At 30.0% G+C, this 18,628-nt stretch overlaps 1 protein-coding gene across 2 annotated transcripts in view; it reads right to left on the bottom strand.

Annotated features, from left to right (window-relative positions):
* The window catches only part of LOC132952690 (protein MCM10 homolog), a 30,976-nt gene extending 23,189 nt beyond the window's left edge, over positions 1–7,787 (bottom strand). For both annotated transcript variants that reach the window (XM_061025074.1, XM_061025075.1), the window contains exon 1: positions 7,509–7,787. The gene's annotated coding sequence lies outside the window, so the exon portion shown is untranslated. The remainder of the gene's footprint in view (positions 1–7,508) is intronic.
* Between the last annotated feature and the right edge of the window lie 10,841 nt (positions 7,788–18,628).

Raw genomic sequence — 18,628 nt, 5'->3', positions numbered from 1 at the left:
TAAAAAAACGGACCGTGCAGAGCTCTAATATAGGTACATTATTAGACATCGACTATTTCTAATATAATAGACTTGTAATACATAATAATTTTCAGATAGACAATAAATAATGTTGAATCTCACATCTGAAATATGCATAATATGTATAGTTCTAAATTATAATAGTATAACAGTATAGTGTAAACAGACACAATATCCATAATATTTGGTCATAATATCATAAAAGGTAGCTATTCGATCCTATTTGGATTCTTACAGTCCAACCTATAAGATAGCTATACAATTATAAACGATTTAATAACGATATAGTTTGTATTATATTATATGGTGGTTGTTGTTAGTTTAAATAAATATAGTGACTATTAAATATAATATGAGAACATAATTATATTGACCTTAACATTTTTTTTTTTTTACATTCAATTCAAACAACTGCATCGCAAGACCTACGTATTTATACGTATACATAGGTACATAGTGGGTAATATTATTAGCGGAGTATATAATTTAATTATGCATAAACAATAGGTTAAATTAGGTTAGCCTATAAAACATATTGCTAATTTATATATTTATGAATTTAAAATACAGACGGTAAACGAAAAGGACCAATAATTGGTATGTTTTCATTACATATTTTGTATCTACCTAACGCTTTTTTTCAGAGAAAATTATACTTGATTTTTAGTAGGGTATTTTTTTTGTTTTATATAACATATCCAGACCCCTTCGCTATATTTAAAATTCCTACACAATGAACATGTGTAATTTGTGTTTGAATTTTTATAAAAGAACGACTGCAGTAAACAACGCATCGTACAATCTCCGTAGCCAATTATCTACGTATTAACCGGCAACTGCATATACATAAACCAATTTCTACAGAGTTTAACAAGATGGTTAATTTCAGACCGAAATTCATTCCATATAATTGGGGATAATATTCGTGTTATTAGTAATAACCCCAGCTGGTTATTTTCATTTTTTTTAAACGCAACATTTGCATGCTCATTAACAATCATAATATTATACTCAGTATCATTATATTATTAAATTAAGTAGGTATTCATTTATTAAACTGGATTTTCATTTTCGAAATATAACTATAAATGTATAAATTGTAATCATTATATTTTGTCATTCTCAATTCATTACATAATAAAATATGATAGGGTTTCCTACAACGAGAAGAATGCGATGGGGTTCTGTGAATACGTTTTCAGTTTTAATTTCCAGGACACATAAATGATAAATCCTAATAATATTATATGTATACCTACAACTCTACAGTAAACATTAATATATTGTACATAATATTCAATTTATGTTTTCACATAATGAGTAGGATTTAAATTAATATAATAGTAATACAATTTTATGTATGCATATTTTAATGAGTCGTTTGAATGAATAATTAATATTAATCACTATTTAATTTATATTTTACGTTTAAATAGTATGTTCTGACAGAATTGAGTAAATGTTTGTTGATAGCAAATAAACATCGTAATAAATCAAGTAACTTTTCATTTACCTTTTCAAATTTAAGTAAAATAAATCTCAACTTTCCAAAAATAGTTTGGATTTAACTATTTTTTCGAAATACTTAATTAATACTTATTAATACTTCATTTATTCCGTAATAAACGATATTATTATTATTATGATTATTACTTTTATTATACGTATATTATGTAGAAATGTATAATATATAATTAAATTATTATATTATGGTACGTACAGGTATAAATGATTATAAAGCTAATGTTCTATTATTTAACTTGATTTAAAATAATAAATAAAGTACCCATTTCTAAGATTCTTTTAAATAAATAGACTTAAGCACAAACTTATTATGTATAAAATGTAAATTTTTACTTGAAAAAATAACAAGTACTCTTTTCTGTTTATAATAATTGTAATTATGTATTACACTATTAATTAGTTTAAATAATTAAAATTCTATACATTTTTTATGTTTTCACTGCGAAATTAAAATTATACTTTTATATATTTTGGTTTTCATATGGTAAGTGTAGTTTAGGCCTAACCTAACCTCAAGTTTTATTTAAAGACGCAGAATTTTTTTTAGATCATTTTTGATCTTATTATTGTAGCTAAATATATTAGATAATTAGTCGTTTAGAAGCTATAACTGATTTAACTTTGAGATTAGTGGCTTGTTGGACTAGTATCCTAGTAGTATGTTATAGGTAAAAGGCTTTTTTCATAGATCAACTTCATTTGTCCAAGCTCCAAATTAGCTTGTTATTCACCTTAAAATAAGATGCAAATTTGAATTAAAAGCTTCTAGCTCATACTGATTTCTCTTCGTAATACAATAATTATGATCTACAACTACCCATACGTATAATTTAAACAATTATTGTTTGAAAACCATTTTCAAAATGTAATGCATGCCGCACAGACGTGCAGCTATTATTATTATTTTAGTATTAACGTAGCGTGTGTCACGAAAACTATGTAAGTAATATACTTAACCAACCCAATCATACCTTTTACGAATAGCGTTTTATATGCACGTTAATATATAATGTTGAACTTTCATATAATCAGTACATTTCAGACGGTTAAAAAAGTTATATAATAAAAAATAAATATAAATTCTACCTCAGTTCACTTGTTTTACTTAGTATTATATATATTAGGTATATACCTATTATAATGTATAAATTTATACACGCGTATACATGAATAGGTTTGCGGACCATCGTGTACAATGAAATACAAATACCGTGAATATAAATAAATTAGGTCCTCGTTATCTATTTATTTTTTGCTTCAACTTTGTAATGGCACTTAAGTACTCGCTCAAACAGATTTTACAAAATGGAAAAAAAAACTTTCTTTAAATTAAAAAACTTTTTCCGGTCTCCCTTTTATTCGGGCGTTGTGTATTGGCTCACTTGAACAAGGACCAAGGACCGTATGAGGGAGGAAAGAGCATTGATTAATAAGAAGATTTCCATTCCACCATGTAAAACGTACATCGTTGTTGGTTCTGTATAACGTCGTATATGAGTGTGTATATTTTTATGTATATATTCGAATAGTATTATTGTGTGTAAGCCATGCGATTCGTGAATATTGCTCAAACGTCCCCTTTAAGAGCTTTTCTTAAAGGGCTTGTATAAACCAACCAACCCTCGTCAAAGAAAAAAAAAATGGGAAAAGTCCCGGAAGTATTATTAAAAAGCAAAAAGTACTCGTAATCTGATATTATCATCAACCGTTTTTATTTTATTTTTTTAATACTGGTGTTTTCTTTTATAATATATAGTATATACCTACCCGACCCTAAAAGAAAAAAAACATATATAATATTATATATACAAACATTCTACCGATAATTAGATTGGCTTATGTATAAACACCAAGACATTTAATCGGAGGGTTAATTACAAATTAGACGCAGGACTTTAAAACGTGTTAAAACATTGTAAAGGTAATAAGGGTTCTTTTTCTTTGACCGGAATAAAAGGTTTTCCGAAACTTTTTTTTAAATTAAACAGTATTATAACTTAAAGAGGGGAAAATTAATAAGGTTTAATTTATACCACATCATCGAATACTACTAATGTTTTATCACTACTTTTGTTTAACTTTGGTAAATGTATTAAACCTAAAAGTTTTTAAAGAGACGGTTTCACTCATTATATTGTTTATCTAACCATACTTTTATACTTTTATTGATAAAAGAACATGTGCATAAACAGAAATTTAAATATTGATAATTGTTAATTATGAATGTGTCATAAAACGTGGATGAAAGTAAGTTAGGTTTAGAGTGATGGACGCAACATAACAATTAAAATAAAATAATGAAAACGAATAGTTTTAATTATTATAATTATTTATTGGGGGACGAGGTGGCCGAGTGGTCTAACGCGACGGATTCGGCACAGCCGGTCCGAGTTCGATCCTCGACCACTGGGCGGCATTTTTCTCCGTGCAAGTCACGGTGTCCGGAGAACAAGTGCCGCCATCCCCCCACCCCGGGGCACGGCAGAAACCTACGGGTGCCCCATTAGAAATTCTGCCAAACACAACACACACGTGTACCAACCTACCCAATATAAAACCTACCAAACCTTCCAAATATAAAAACCTACAGTGCCCTCCCCACACCCAATGGCCTATGTTGCCGCGGGTTACCCAATAAAAAAAAAAAAAAAAAAAAAAAAAAAAAATTATTTATTGAGAATTATAGATGTTCAACGTATTAATTATAATATGTACCATAAAGTTGTAAATATATTATTTATAAAACTGTTTATATAATATAATAATATTATGTAAAATGAAGTTTTTTTTCTCCGTAAATAATGAACTATTATTGTTAAAAGTTTATATTAATAAAAAATCTAATTGATTCTTATGAACTTAATTATTCTGATAAATGCAGTTAACTTACGTTTCAAAAAATTTAATATTATTAGCGACTATAAGTTTTTATCATTGTAAATTTATACATCTAGTGTAGATACCCATGTTAATTTACCTAAGTATTATCTAAGGAATTTACTTTCACGTCAAAATAAGTTAATGATTAATTTATTATTATTATTTTTTTTTATGTTACCTATTTACATGATATTTATAGTTTGTTGATTAACCGAAGAAAAGTTAGTACACATTTTTTTAAAGTACAATTACATTATAATATCAATGCTCTTTCCCCAAACTATTAATAGCTTTTTGGCCTATACTTATTACATTATTATAACATTATAAAATCTTAAACTGTTGTCATTTACGACTCTACGAGATAATATAGGTAGACGCGATACATTATTTCTCTGATTACAAAATATATATCAAACATTTAGAATTTCTTTTCGTTATAATTATATATATAATAATATACAAAAGATCGAAATGATATTAGGTACCTATTAAAACAGAAAAATGTAATAACCATTTCACATTGATACTAATCAGAAGCTGTGTACGAAATGGTAACAGATATAGTATATATATATTTGATTATGAGCTAAATGAAAATACTACAAATAGCGTAAATAATTTCCTTATTACACGTTACGGGCGACATTTTTTTCGTGACATTTTTATCTTTATATTCGTTATTAAATTATAATAAAAAAATATCTATATATATAAGGACCAGTGAGGAAACTAATTTCATTTTATTGCAGTAAAGAAATTACATTTCATATAATATAACTCACACGGCAGCATCGGCGGCGGCGGTGGCATCGGTGGGGACGGACGAACGGACGTCCAGATTTAATATCGAGCCTATAATATAACTGCAGCCTGACGGTGAACTTCTCTCCCTTTTTCCTTATTCCCTTTTATTTTTTTTTATTATTACATCAGCAGCTGCCGGCGTTTTCTTTTCCGTTTTCAGAATATACTTTTACGTTTATTATTCGCGAATTTTCTTCCTCTGCACACTCTGTCTGTGACATTTCCCCTCTTCGCTTCCATTGTAATTCAGACTTTTCCTCCACCGCGCGTGGTATTCGGAATCGAACGCCATCACGTTGGCTTCCTTTGGGCTTTCTCTCTTTGTATATATATATATACACCTATATAATATTTAAAATATAACTAGCTTCCCTTAACGCACAGAAATGGCTGTTTTTTCTCTCGGAAATTTCTCGTTCATTTTATCTACTTCACTGAATACTCCTCCCATTTTTTTTTCATATATTATATTCTCATATACAAGTTCAAAAAATCAATGATTAAAAGCGACATGGATTTCAGAAAAAATTAAAATTGGTTTGCCACTATGTATGATTATAAATAAATAAACTTACACTTACTGACAATTTTATAATTAAAACAATTCGGTAGACTTTCTAAGATAACGTGCGTAAGTAGTTAAGATTTAAGAGGACGTCACACCTGCATATTATGTTGTTTCTGACTTAGACATGAACAACATAGCAACTTTGCGTTCAGTTGTCTTAACTGTGTATACACATAGTGTGTATTATTAGTTTTTTGACTTATTAAGATATATCAAAATTTAGGGTAAGAACATAATACTCTCTTTCTAGTTTTTATAATATTTTTCTTTTAAATTATGATTACCTATGATATGAACATTTTTTAAATTTTAATATTTTACTCGCTCATGACTTGCTTAAAAATTAAAATATCGTAAAAACCAAAGAGAGAACACAGATTATGTTCTTATCTTTTTTACCTTTAACTTTTAAGGTTGACAGTTAATTAATTTACTGTAATACTTAAGCTAACAACACAAAATTGGAACTACTGAACGTGTATGTTTTGGTATGTTGTATATGTTAGTAGTATGGAGAAAACACACACGGTTGCGAAAATACGACGATTTTGGTTTGTATTATATAATTAGCTAATTCATAATAATTTTTAGACACATGTTATGATTATCTATAATTCTATATGTTGAATGTCGAGTGATTCTTAAAATTGACCCGTAATCGTTTTCTCAATCAATTGTTAGGTTTATCAAATACATTTTTATTAAATTTAATTATTTAGTTAGTTAATACAATTAAATTTAAAAACCATTCGAGGTAAATTAAGTTAGTGAAACGTTATTACATATTTAAAACATAATATTGTGGTGAATTCAAAACATCTGCAAATTGTTTCATAGCCAATTTCTACCACACAAATGCCAAATGAAGTACCTATAAGAACTTTAACTTTTTAAGACTTTAGTCATGCTAATTTATACTCCGAAAATATGCCGTTTATCGTCTGTACTAAATTATAATATTTGTTTAGCACACATTGGCATATTTGTTTTTGGGACGGAGTCGTTGATGTTTTACATAAATTTGCTACCTAACGAAAGATAGGTTAATATCAGCAGGTTACAGAAGTACGCGTATATTTATTAACAGAATAGTGAAAGAGTATGCGTGTTTTTTCACTGTCCAGGGGGACCGAGAGAAAAATTATTAAAAACGAGAAAAATAAATAGAGGGGTTTCTCGTTGGATTCTGGTGGCGGGTAAAGAGAAGTGTGCGGCTTAACAAGGCTCTCGGGAAAATCTGGTGAAAAAACTGGATAACGAAGCGTAAATATAATAACTGTATATAGACGCGAATGCAATTATTATAATTCCAAATTTATTTTCACAAATATTTTTTGTTAACATGCAACTTTTATACAATCAATTCTACAGACTGAAAATAAACATATTTTATGTGTTTAGTCAAATGCGTAATAAATGATGAAAAAGAAAAACAAGGTTTAAGAAAATAATGTTCCACGACCTGCTGCAAATTCAATATAATATTACGGAATGTGGGTGTAAACCTTTCAAACGTTACGCGTCACATAATAATAATAATATAATACATACATATTATTATTATTATAGGTACTACACATTTGTTTGAAATGACTCGATAAATTAATGTATACCGTATTACGTATAACAATGGGTTTTCGAAAACCCGTCGCGTTGTAAATATTATTATGACAGGCGGGTATAATACCTATTCGTATAATATACCTACCTAAATAATATTTATATATACCAAGTCTTGATGGCCGCGAAAAAAAATTGAAATTTTTGACGACGGACGCGATGATAAATAATAATATTTATCATGACACGATTCGCATGTGGTGATGGCTGTGGCGGTGGCGGCGGACGTTACGAACCGGCTGACGTATCTGGTAAATTTTACATCGGGAAAACATTTTAAATCACAAATTGTACAGGAAATAAAGAGCGGTGTGATTGTTAATAATATAATAATATCATTATGTACATTTTGTGGCATCCGCGACGGACTGCGGTGCCATACTGCGGGATGCAGCGGTGCTTCGTGCCACGGTGTTGTACCTATATACCTACCGCTCATGTGACAAAAAACCAGTTGTTATATTATTATTATACCGGGTATACAAAAGCCCGACCGGGTACACACACACCCGCGTGGTATATTATTAAAAATCAGCGGGCCATTGTCTTGGACGGAAAAACTAATCTGCATAATATTTTTGTATATATGCTCGCGATGAGAAAGAGGACGCTGCATGTCTTCCTTGAAGGGATTCCGGTACGTGGTCGGCATGGGGTCGTGTGTGTGTGTGCCAGCTATATATTATGGTCTCGTCGAGGGTTCTTTAAAAATACCTTCGTCGTGTGTACAATATATAATATGTATAGTCAACGAGAGTAGTAAAAAAAAAAATACCTGGCGGATATAAAGGATGTGAAAAAAAAAACAAAACAAAACAAACGAATACCGCGCTGGACCGGTGAGAACGTTCATTAATCGTATGCAAAAAACCGAATAATAATTATTGTCCCCGGGCTAACTGGTGAGTGTGTGTGTGTGTAGAGGAAATAATAATAATAACAATAATATAATGGGTGCACGCAGGGGATATTGTTTCTGTATGCGCGTACACACGACGTATAACTTTTTTTCGTCGCATACATTTACATAAAATTATCTCATCGGGGGTAACGCTATGTGTGTATAATATTATTATTATGTACGCAAAGTAAAATTATTATTTGTCTGTTGGGGATCCGTACCTCTATGTATATACAAACGCACGTCATCATCACAGCCGAATCGCGGGCATAGGTATATAATAATATAATTAAACATTTTAGTATAACGCAGTTAACGTGCGCAGTTTACGTGTATCGCAGTGTAGTCTAAGACGTCCTTTCGCCGGAAACGTTTTCGGATTTTCACTCGCAGCGGTGATGGTGCGCGAAAAGAGCCGAACAACATTATCGCTTTATATTACGTTCCATCGATTGTAAAATATTATGACGAAATAAGTGTACCGTATATAGTTGCAGACAACTCCGCTGTAATATAATATTTTTTGGAGCCGCTTCCGCAAAAATTTGAATATATGTTATTATATGATATTGTATGTAGACAGTGCGTATGTCATCCGTCGGTAAACTGCAACTCGTAAATAATTGACGTAAAAATAACTGTGCTCGATAAAAGTGTAATAGTATATATTACTCCTGTGCGATATGCATAACTTCAGTACCTACAGCTCTAGCAAGAATAACCGTGTTAAATACTATGTATAGTAGATAAAAATAATTATTGTTTTAAAATCAAATACGAACCGCATTTTTTTACAAATTTTGTCAAATTAATTCAAAAACGACTTTCGAAAGTTTATAGTTATCTTTGATCATTAAACAATTCATTATATTGTTATATAAAACACTTATGTTATTTTTATTTTACTACATTCCGCTCAATGGCTTTTATACTTTATAGAAAACAATTGTTAATTTTTTTATCGTAACAATATAACTCGACATCTTATTTGATAAGACAGAAAATAAAACATATCGACCACCCGTTAATATTCGAGTATATTATTATTCGGTTGTTCCGATTAAATATTTATTCCTACAACGCTAGTTGTAGCAGGCTGCATGCTTATACATTATACATAATATAGTTAGTATAGGTACACGTCATACAAGCATATTTCAGCATACATTCAAATATTTAGTAACGTCTAGAAAGTTTGAAACATTTTAAACAATTTATACATATATAGAATATTTATAAGCTTTCTATACCTTGCCATGATACGCCTATATCTGCAACAAATACTTAACCTGTAAACTTTTTCCCTCATTAACTTTTATATTCTGTGGGGAGCATATTGCTGTCGGGTTTTTTATTTTAGTGTTGCAGTGTACTTATTTTTAAATATTCGATAATAAGTCAATTCTTTCTAAAATTGAAAATAAACGAATAAAATTGATTTTTCTGAATGTTTAATTTTCCATTACGCCATGCCCAAGAGCATTTATAAAATATGTAATAACATTTAACATTATTTTAACTGTTAACATATGGTATACTATGTACATGGTTTTTCAAATTTTGGATTGGAGTTTGGCGGCAGTGATGAATTTTATGATGATTTAGAGGTTCAAGGTCTATTCTCTATTTCCATACTGTTCCGGGCAGTGTCATTGTCCAGCCCGTCCGAGTGCCCATGTTACAGTATGCACACTACTCAAAGATCCGTCCGGACAGTCGGCGGTCCGTCTCCGTGGGCTGTACTTGAGGCCTATCTTTCATCAGTTGTGATTAAGTATCAAAACCACGGGTACTACTTTATCGTTGTTGTTGTTGTTGTTGTATGAAATTAGTTTAAAATCTTTCAAGGTATTAATTAAATTAAATTTAAAATTTAAAGAATAATATATATGAGTAGGATAAAGGATTCGTATTACTGAAGTCAAAAAGTATATTTTAAAGGAGGATTATTGTGTAGTACCGTAATTTTTTTTATTAACGTTTGAAGTTATGTTATCATAATTGAAAATTAAACAAAAAACAACGATTTTCCTTCAAATGATTTTAGTTAAAAAATAATAATCAAAAAAACTTAAACTTTTTGAAATTACATACATGATATGTATACACAATTAATTTTTTTAAATATTTAGACTTAACCTAAGCTATTTTACCATGAACGATATTTATCATATATAATTAAAAATTAACACATAAATTACAGTGCAGGCTTATCCAATGACAAGTAACACTCAGAAGCAAGTTTCCTAGTTTTTTACTTAAATCATAAAAGTTTTTAATTTCTCTCCAATTTATTATTGACTTCAACAAAAATAATGTTTTGCTTATAATATTATACGCTTTAAAGTTAGTTGTAGTTATAGTAATAATTACACAGATGTATATTCCTTATTTCCATATTATAATATATTTATATAATACATTAATTACCTATACAATTCAATTTTATTTTAATTTAGGAAACATCATCATAATATGCGTAGACCGTGTATTACATAATATAGGTATTAAAGAAAATTACTATATAATTTAACTTCAGGACGTTTACGAAGTATAATCATATTAATTATTTTAAGTATAAAAACAAGCTGTTATATCTTATAAATATGCACTACCCCTTTGTATATTTTTTGCATGCGTTGCCACTATCACGCCACAATGGGTAAACTAGTCGGCTTCCATTTCTCCGTAATTAAATTAAATAAAATACCTATATTCATACATACGCTTGAGCTGTGATAACTTGTTGAAAGTAAAGTGTGTGATATACTATGGACTATGGTAATGTGTGGTAACCAGGTAAGATTGCGTTTAAACTAAATATTACCTAACTCATATTATATAATGCGTAATTTAAAAAAAAAATTGTAATATATAAACACTCCTTAACAGTTGTAGGGTACTAAATTTCTTATTTTTATACGTAAATAAATGTTTTCTCTGAAATGAGTCCTTCGTTAAGTTTTTCATGAATAAAATATCATTCAAATAAATAGAAACATTATTATTTTAGGTTCAGTGAATATAAACGGAAATAAATAAATAGGTAATATTATATAGTCGTATAAAATGTTTAATATTTATAATATATTTTAATGTTTATTTACCATTTACCATTTTTATTACAAAGTATAATTTTGAAATTATATCATAATTATAAATTACGTTTCGAAAAATGAATTTAAAGAAAAATCCTGTACTGTACTTCACACATTTAGTACATAAAAACGAGAAGATAAAAATTATTGTGGTAAATGTATAATGGGTATTTGTAATCAATGGTGCACAACCACTAAGTGCCGATGGCAACATAAGTTATATTTCTTTAAAATGGCTGCCTGTTCATATACAGGATGATTCACCGAGTACGCTCAGTGCCTTTTTTCTTCAACTATGCAGCAATTCAAAATCTGATTTTTGAATTTTTAAATATACTTAATATACCATATTTTTAAACTCTTGAAATTTTATGAACTACTATTAATGAGTATCCTGTGCTGATATAAGCTTCTGTTTTTCAAATGAAAATCCACATTTTATACTGTAAATTATTTAACGGATAAGTTTTCTGAACATTTTGACGTGTCATGATCAAAATTTGAAAGAGTAATTCTTGAATTACCTATTTAACTCTATGGACAATAGGTCCATAATGTAGGCTTGGGAGATATTTTGGGGCTATGAATATTTGAAAATTGTAGTGATTATTATTAATGGTTCAAATATAATAAATACTAGATCTAATATGACATCTACTTTATATTTTTTAAAAGCATTTGTAAGGACGGTTCGTTCAAGTATGGAATTAGGACAATTATCCGTTTAATATTTTACATTAAAAAAGGGGGTTTTCATTTAAACAACAGAAGTTTGAATCACCACAGGAACTCATTTAGTAGTACAAAAAATCTCAAGAATTTGAAAATATGGTGGTCTTTAAGTAAGTATATTTAAAAATTCCAAAACTCAGATTTTGAACAGTTGCATTGCAGAAAAAAAGGGGGTGAGTGAACATTTTATAGTTAATGCAGTTTTTAATGTTTGAATTAACTAAAAAATATAGTTAAAATAGCATATTTCAGTTCAAATAACTATAATAACTTGACTATAATGTTTAGTAAATCTGATTAATCCTATAGCTATCCCTATATCAATTATAATGTACAGTCAATCCTACTATTTTTATAGTACAAACAACTATTTTGTTTTTTCCGTGTGGTGGTTTAAAGGAGTTGATGGAAGTTAACACTGCTAGAGGCTTGGATATTTTTTTTTATACAAAAATATTAAAAATTATAATTTATGGACATCATTAGCAGTAGCTATATTATAAAAGTTTTAAAATATAACAAGTAGGTATAAGACTAAGTATTATGAGGTACGCTTGCAGGACAATGTCTTCGGCATAGCGATGAAAACAATTTTTTTTTGCATAATATGTTTTTGTTCTTTGGTACTAAATTCACCCTCTTCTCCTTGAAGTTTGGCCGAAACCGTTACCGCTACAAGTATGGTAACTCGCAAGTTCGTATTAATTATTTTAAAGGACATTTTATTTAACCAAACTAGGTATATAAAGTGCGGTGCGCTGCAGAAGCGGCTTCGAAGTCAAAATTAATGAAAAAAGTACCTTAATTAATATTATATCGTGCAGACGAGCGATGGTATATTTTTTCGTCACAATAGTATTAGTATATAACTAGGTAGGCATACCAACTATAATAGTATAGTTATTAAGTGTTTTTATATATTGGAAATCGATTATAAGCAAGTCGTTTATTGCATAATTTATTATACATAAACATATTATTATTGGAATCGTATCGACTCGTGCGTTTTTTATCTTCGGCCCTACAACATGATATGACACCTATTTATAATATATGTGAGTGTACACGAGGGCAGCATTATCAAATAATTGTATAATTGTTTTTCCGGAATTTTGGACGAGATATTTTTATTTTTTCGTTTTGCCTCCTCCCCTCGTCACCGTCACTATATATATATATTGCAGCGTGCGTTCATTTATATATAATGTATACGTGCAAAAATATATTGTGTAATTGCCCGTCGACAAACTCAATGTGTGTGTGTGTGTGTGTGTGTGTGTGCTGCTCTGGGTGTGTTTTGTGTCGGATCGTGTGCACGTGGCCCGCAGGGGGTAGATAGATTCGGAACGAGGGTGTCGATTTAGCAACGCGTAACGAACGGCGGCGGCGTAGTGGCGGTCCGTCGACCGATGATCGGCGGGGGGTTCGCGGGAAAACGCGTCGCGGCCATGATGTTTTTTTTCATGTGCGTGTGTGCGTGCGTGTGCGTGTGCGTGTGTGTGTGTGTGTGTACTTGTGCGCATTCAGGAAATTGTGTGTGCGGGCTGCAGCCATGCATTATGCCACAGCCACCGCCGCCATTTCCCAGGGAACTTTTTCCGCCGCGCACTTTTCCGTATTTTTATATCAGTTCACATCACATCGTATCGAAATACATAATATATAATAATAACAATATACCATTAGCCATTGATGTATACATTATATTATTATTTACGTATACGCATCCTGTTATTATAATATCCAACTGCCCTATATATATATATATATATAATATGAATATATGATAGCATATAGTGAGTAGGTATATGTATAATATTGTATGTTTACTATGTTATGCGGATTTAGTCTTTAGGCTAATCAAGAAATGACATTTCACCTGAAACTCCACCACCGATACATATATTTATTGTTTCCATGTACCTACATATACGCAAAATTAAAATGTTGACTAACATTATGTCAGTTATCATTTGGGTAGGTAGGTACTAAATAATTTTTGCATTTTTATCGATCATTGAATGACAAACGCTATAATAATGTGTAAACAATTGTGCATCAAACTCTGCAATGCATATTATACCGTATTACCGTACAACCATTATGCATTTATACAATTATTAAAATTATTATACATAATAGCTATATTATATTTTAAATTATATACAAATGTATAAAGCATGTATGAAGCACATGGGTATATTTAGGGTATTCAATTTTAGTGAGCTGCCCAAATACTATTATATAGATTTGTAGCGTATAGTATACCTATATTATATTAATACGATTGTTAACAATTGTATAATAATGAATCACGAACTGTAACGTCCCAAACATACCTATAATAGTTAAAGTTAATACTAAATAGATAGTAAGTATTAAATAATAATGATTATGTACTGGACATATTACAATCATCCGAACACGGAAAAAACAAAACAGTAGTTTGTACTATAAAAATAGTAGGATTGACTGTACATTATAATTGCTATAGGGATAGCTATAAGGTTAATCAGATTTACTAAAATATTATGATCAAGTTATTATAGTTATTTGAACTGAACTCTATTTTAACTATATTTTTAGTTAATTCAAACATTAAAAACTACATTTATATAGTAATAATAAGTAAATCACTTTAGTTATTTTATCTATTAAATAGTTATATTTACTATAATTTGTTTAACTATAGTATTATAGTAATTTTTTTTTCCCGGGATAACTAGCCGTATAGATAACTCTGGATACCGGACTTATATACGATGTCAAGTTTGATAATCAATAACTCTGGAGTCCGGATGACTATAATATTTAAGCATAAGTGTGTTTAACTTAAAAACATTGTATAGGTACTGTTTAATTTTGATTACCTATATGTGTTATAAATCTACTCATGTCGTACCTGGAAGGCCTGGGTCCGCTGGGAGGCCTCTACATACGGGATAATCTGTCATTTATTTTTATTTTATTTTATTTATTTTCATCAATTGTTCTTATTGTTCATGTATTGAAACAGATTGAATAAAAAAATACTTTAATAACAAAAAAAAAAAAAAAATATGTGTTATAAATAATAATAAATATATATCAACTAGAACATATCATTTAATTATATTTATTGAAGCTCCCTGGCTGCGGTTAAAGTTAGAATTTAAAAGGACCTATAACCCTAACTGCAGTGAATAAAAATCAAAATAGTGTTGTGTTGTACCTTTATAATAACAATGTATATTTAACATAAAGATTACCCTTATAGCTACAATGGAATATTGTTGGGGTAACTTTTTAAATAATTATAGCAACTTAAAAATGTTTTTTTCTGTGTTGATTGCCTATATATTACAGGTTCCCCAATATCGTTACAAATAATAATGTACTATAATAGTATATATAAGTAAATTCATAATTAAAATAACTATTCCCACGAATATAATGTTGCTCCTAAACCACAAATAAAACCTGTGATCTCGGCTGTCTAAAAAAATTTTATGAGCGATGAAAATTAGATTTTTATGAATTACTCAATTTATTTTGTAGTTAAAAATTCCTATAATGTTTAATATTCAAACCTAAGATCTGAAATTGTAATACTAGGTTGTTCGTAAGTTTGTTATTAGGTACTGGAATTAAAAATAAAATTCCACAAGCGTAATTCCATAAATATTATTTATGAAGTGTCTGAAGTTAAAATGTTGACGTAATTGAACAATGATTACTCTTCATCGATCGTTTTACTACGTTTGTTTTAATTCAAAGTTAATTAATCGCCGATAATTTACATTTTCGCCAAATATTTAGATAATAATTTTATATACATGGTATAATTTTCAAACTATTTTTGAGCTATTTATAGACATTTGATACTTTTATTTTTTGTTATAATGTAGATAAAAAGTTTTTAGGGCCAACATTTTTATAAGACATTTATCATAACCCCAAAATCTACACACAATTAACATTATTAATTGTGATAAACCATAAATTTATAACAAAATAGTATAATGAACATACCTATTTTAAATTGAAAATAAATATTACATTTTGTAATATACATTTTAAAATACATATACAACAAATTCACAAAATAATCGTTTCTTTTTTTAATATTTAAAAAATTAAATTTATATATTAATATGAATTTGAATGCATAATTAAAATTAATTAGGAACAATAATAATAAGGACGACAGTATAATAATTAATAATATAACATATTTATCATCTTTAACATTCAGAATAGTTTACAAAAACCGCTAAAATTTCCTTATTTAAGTTACATAATTTGATTTTACAATATTCTTCTAATACTTCTAATACTTTCATCAAAATTATTTAGAATATCGTCAGTGTTTAACGATTTTGCTTCAGACAATATAGCATAGCAATAGCCAATATTATGCTTAAGCCAGATATATAAATAATATACTATCGAGGCGCATAGAGTTATATTTATAATTTCTCAAGTATATTTTTACTCTTATCATATACGAAGCGGAAGAAACATCCAACAGGTATATTTTAATTGCAAGTAACTACATAGCTTTATTTTATCTCGCATTTAGACGCAGATAAAAACGCGTCTGTTAATGTGACTTGAATATATAGGTACATACATTTCAACAAGATCAACACGATGTTTACATGCATTATCTTACAATAGTTTTGTATTCTCATAAGTCATGAGATAATTTTCAATGGGCTATTATGATTTATTTTAAAACTATAAAAATTGAATGAATTTTAACTACATTTATTTAAACTTTAAGGTGGGCCCGGGTCCACCCCCGGTGCAACCAAGGATACAGATGCAACTTATGTAACAAATTAATACATTTTGCATCAAATCTTATCGGTGTACTTATATAATATGTATATAACATATGTAACCGAATATAAAATAGGCATAGGTACCGTCATTATAATATATGAAAGGTAATAATTATTATTAGTATGTATTATAGGTACGATGTACCACGGAGTAACGCTATGAACCAAATTGTGTACCTACTACCTCCTATCTATATATTATTATATTATATACAATATATTCAGAATTAGAACACTGTCGTTATAGAAATTCCCTCATTTATGCATCATCGGACGGAAAAAAATTAATTAAATCCTGTTGATCGGCAACGATACTGTAGTTTAATATTATTATATACCCTCGTTAAGAAAGAGAATGCAAATGTCTTTCGGATACATATATTATATATACGGGCAAATGTGTATACGCATACCCTGCGCCACGATCTACCTATTGTCTATAATCTATACACGCAGCACATGTCTCGTATATCGAATTGCGTCCGTGAGAGAATCGCTTAATGCAACAAGGAATATAAATATAGGTATATTCCTTGATACATATGCACGCATACATTACTATGCAGGAACGCGTATTTAAAATATTATTATAATAAGCAAACGGTTATAAACAACGCGCGGTCACATCGTAATTATTATACCGTGGTTCATGTGTGTGTGTGTGTGTGAACACTGCGGATATACGACGCAGGGGTGATCGGGCGAGCGGTGTTTTAATGAACGAATTAGCATTTCCGGTCGCCGCGAGGACGGGGGGGGGGGGGTTGAACGAAGACGATTTACACGGTGGCGGACGAGTGACGGAGACGCTCCGCGACTGCAACGCGTCTATTATCACAATAATTATTATTATTGCCATCATGATGATATTCGTTATTATTTAATATATTGTGCACGCGCATAAACGACAATACTTCTGCAGGCTGTCGATGGGAAGACGGAGGCGGCACGCCGGTCGCCGACACACGCACGTATTATTATCGCAGCAGTTTTTGCACAAGACCAACTGTTGCAGTCCCTTCTCCCCCCCCCCCCCCCCCCCCCCCCCCCCAACCACTACCACCACCACAATCGTGTGTGTCAAGGGTGTACGAATTTCATAACGGGTCGTCTAAACAAAAGGTGGTATAATGTACGTGCATAATATTAATATATTATATAAATAATTTGATACACATAATATGTCATTATATCTATATGTATATCGTGTGTCGCGTACCCATGGCGCGAGATGTAGGGACGTACGTGCACCTATAATATAATAATTATTGTTGTTATGCACAAGAAGACCGACCGCTGCTGCGAGCGCACGGGAAAGACAAAACGAACAAATTATTATACTCGGCACATTATGCAAATCGTCCTTTGTCTTGTTTCTTTTACACCCCAAATGTACTACACATTGTATAGGTTACCTAGGTTAGGTACCTGCATGCATATAGCTGGTATAATATAATATAATATGTTTCAGCGTCTCGTCGCCGCGCGTTATTCCAGTGTCGGAGGTATTTCGTTTTTAATTCATGAACAGGACACTGGCATACGGAGGTATATGTATATAATATATGCACATTGTAATATTATATAATATAGGCGTGTATACATACGTCGCTAATTCACGGCGCCGTCCTCCTCGTATAGTCGTCCCCGT

The sequence above is a fragment of the Metopolophium dirhodum genome, chromosome 9, assembly GCF_019925205.1.
Source record: "Metopolophium dirhodum isolate CAU chromosome 9, ASM1992520v1, whole genome shotgun sequence".
NCBI lineage: Eukaryota > Metazoa > Arthropoda > Insecta > Hemiptera > Aphididae > Metopolophium > Metopolophium dirhodum.
This window is presented reverse-complemented; position numbering and strand designations above follow the sequence as displayed.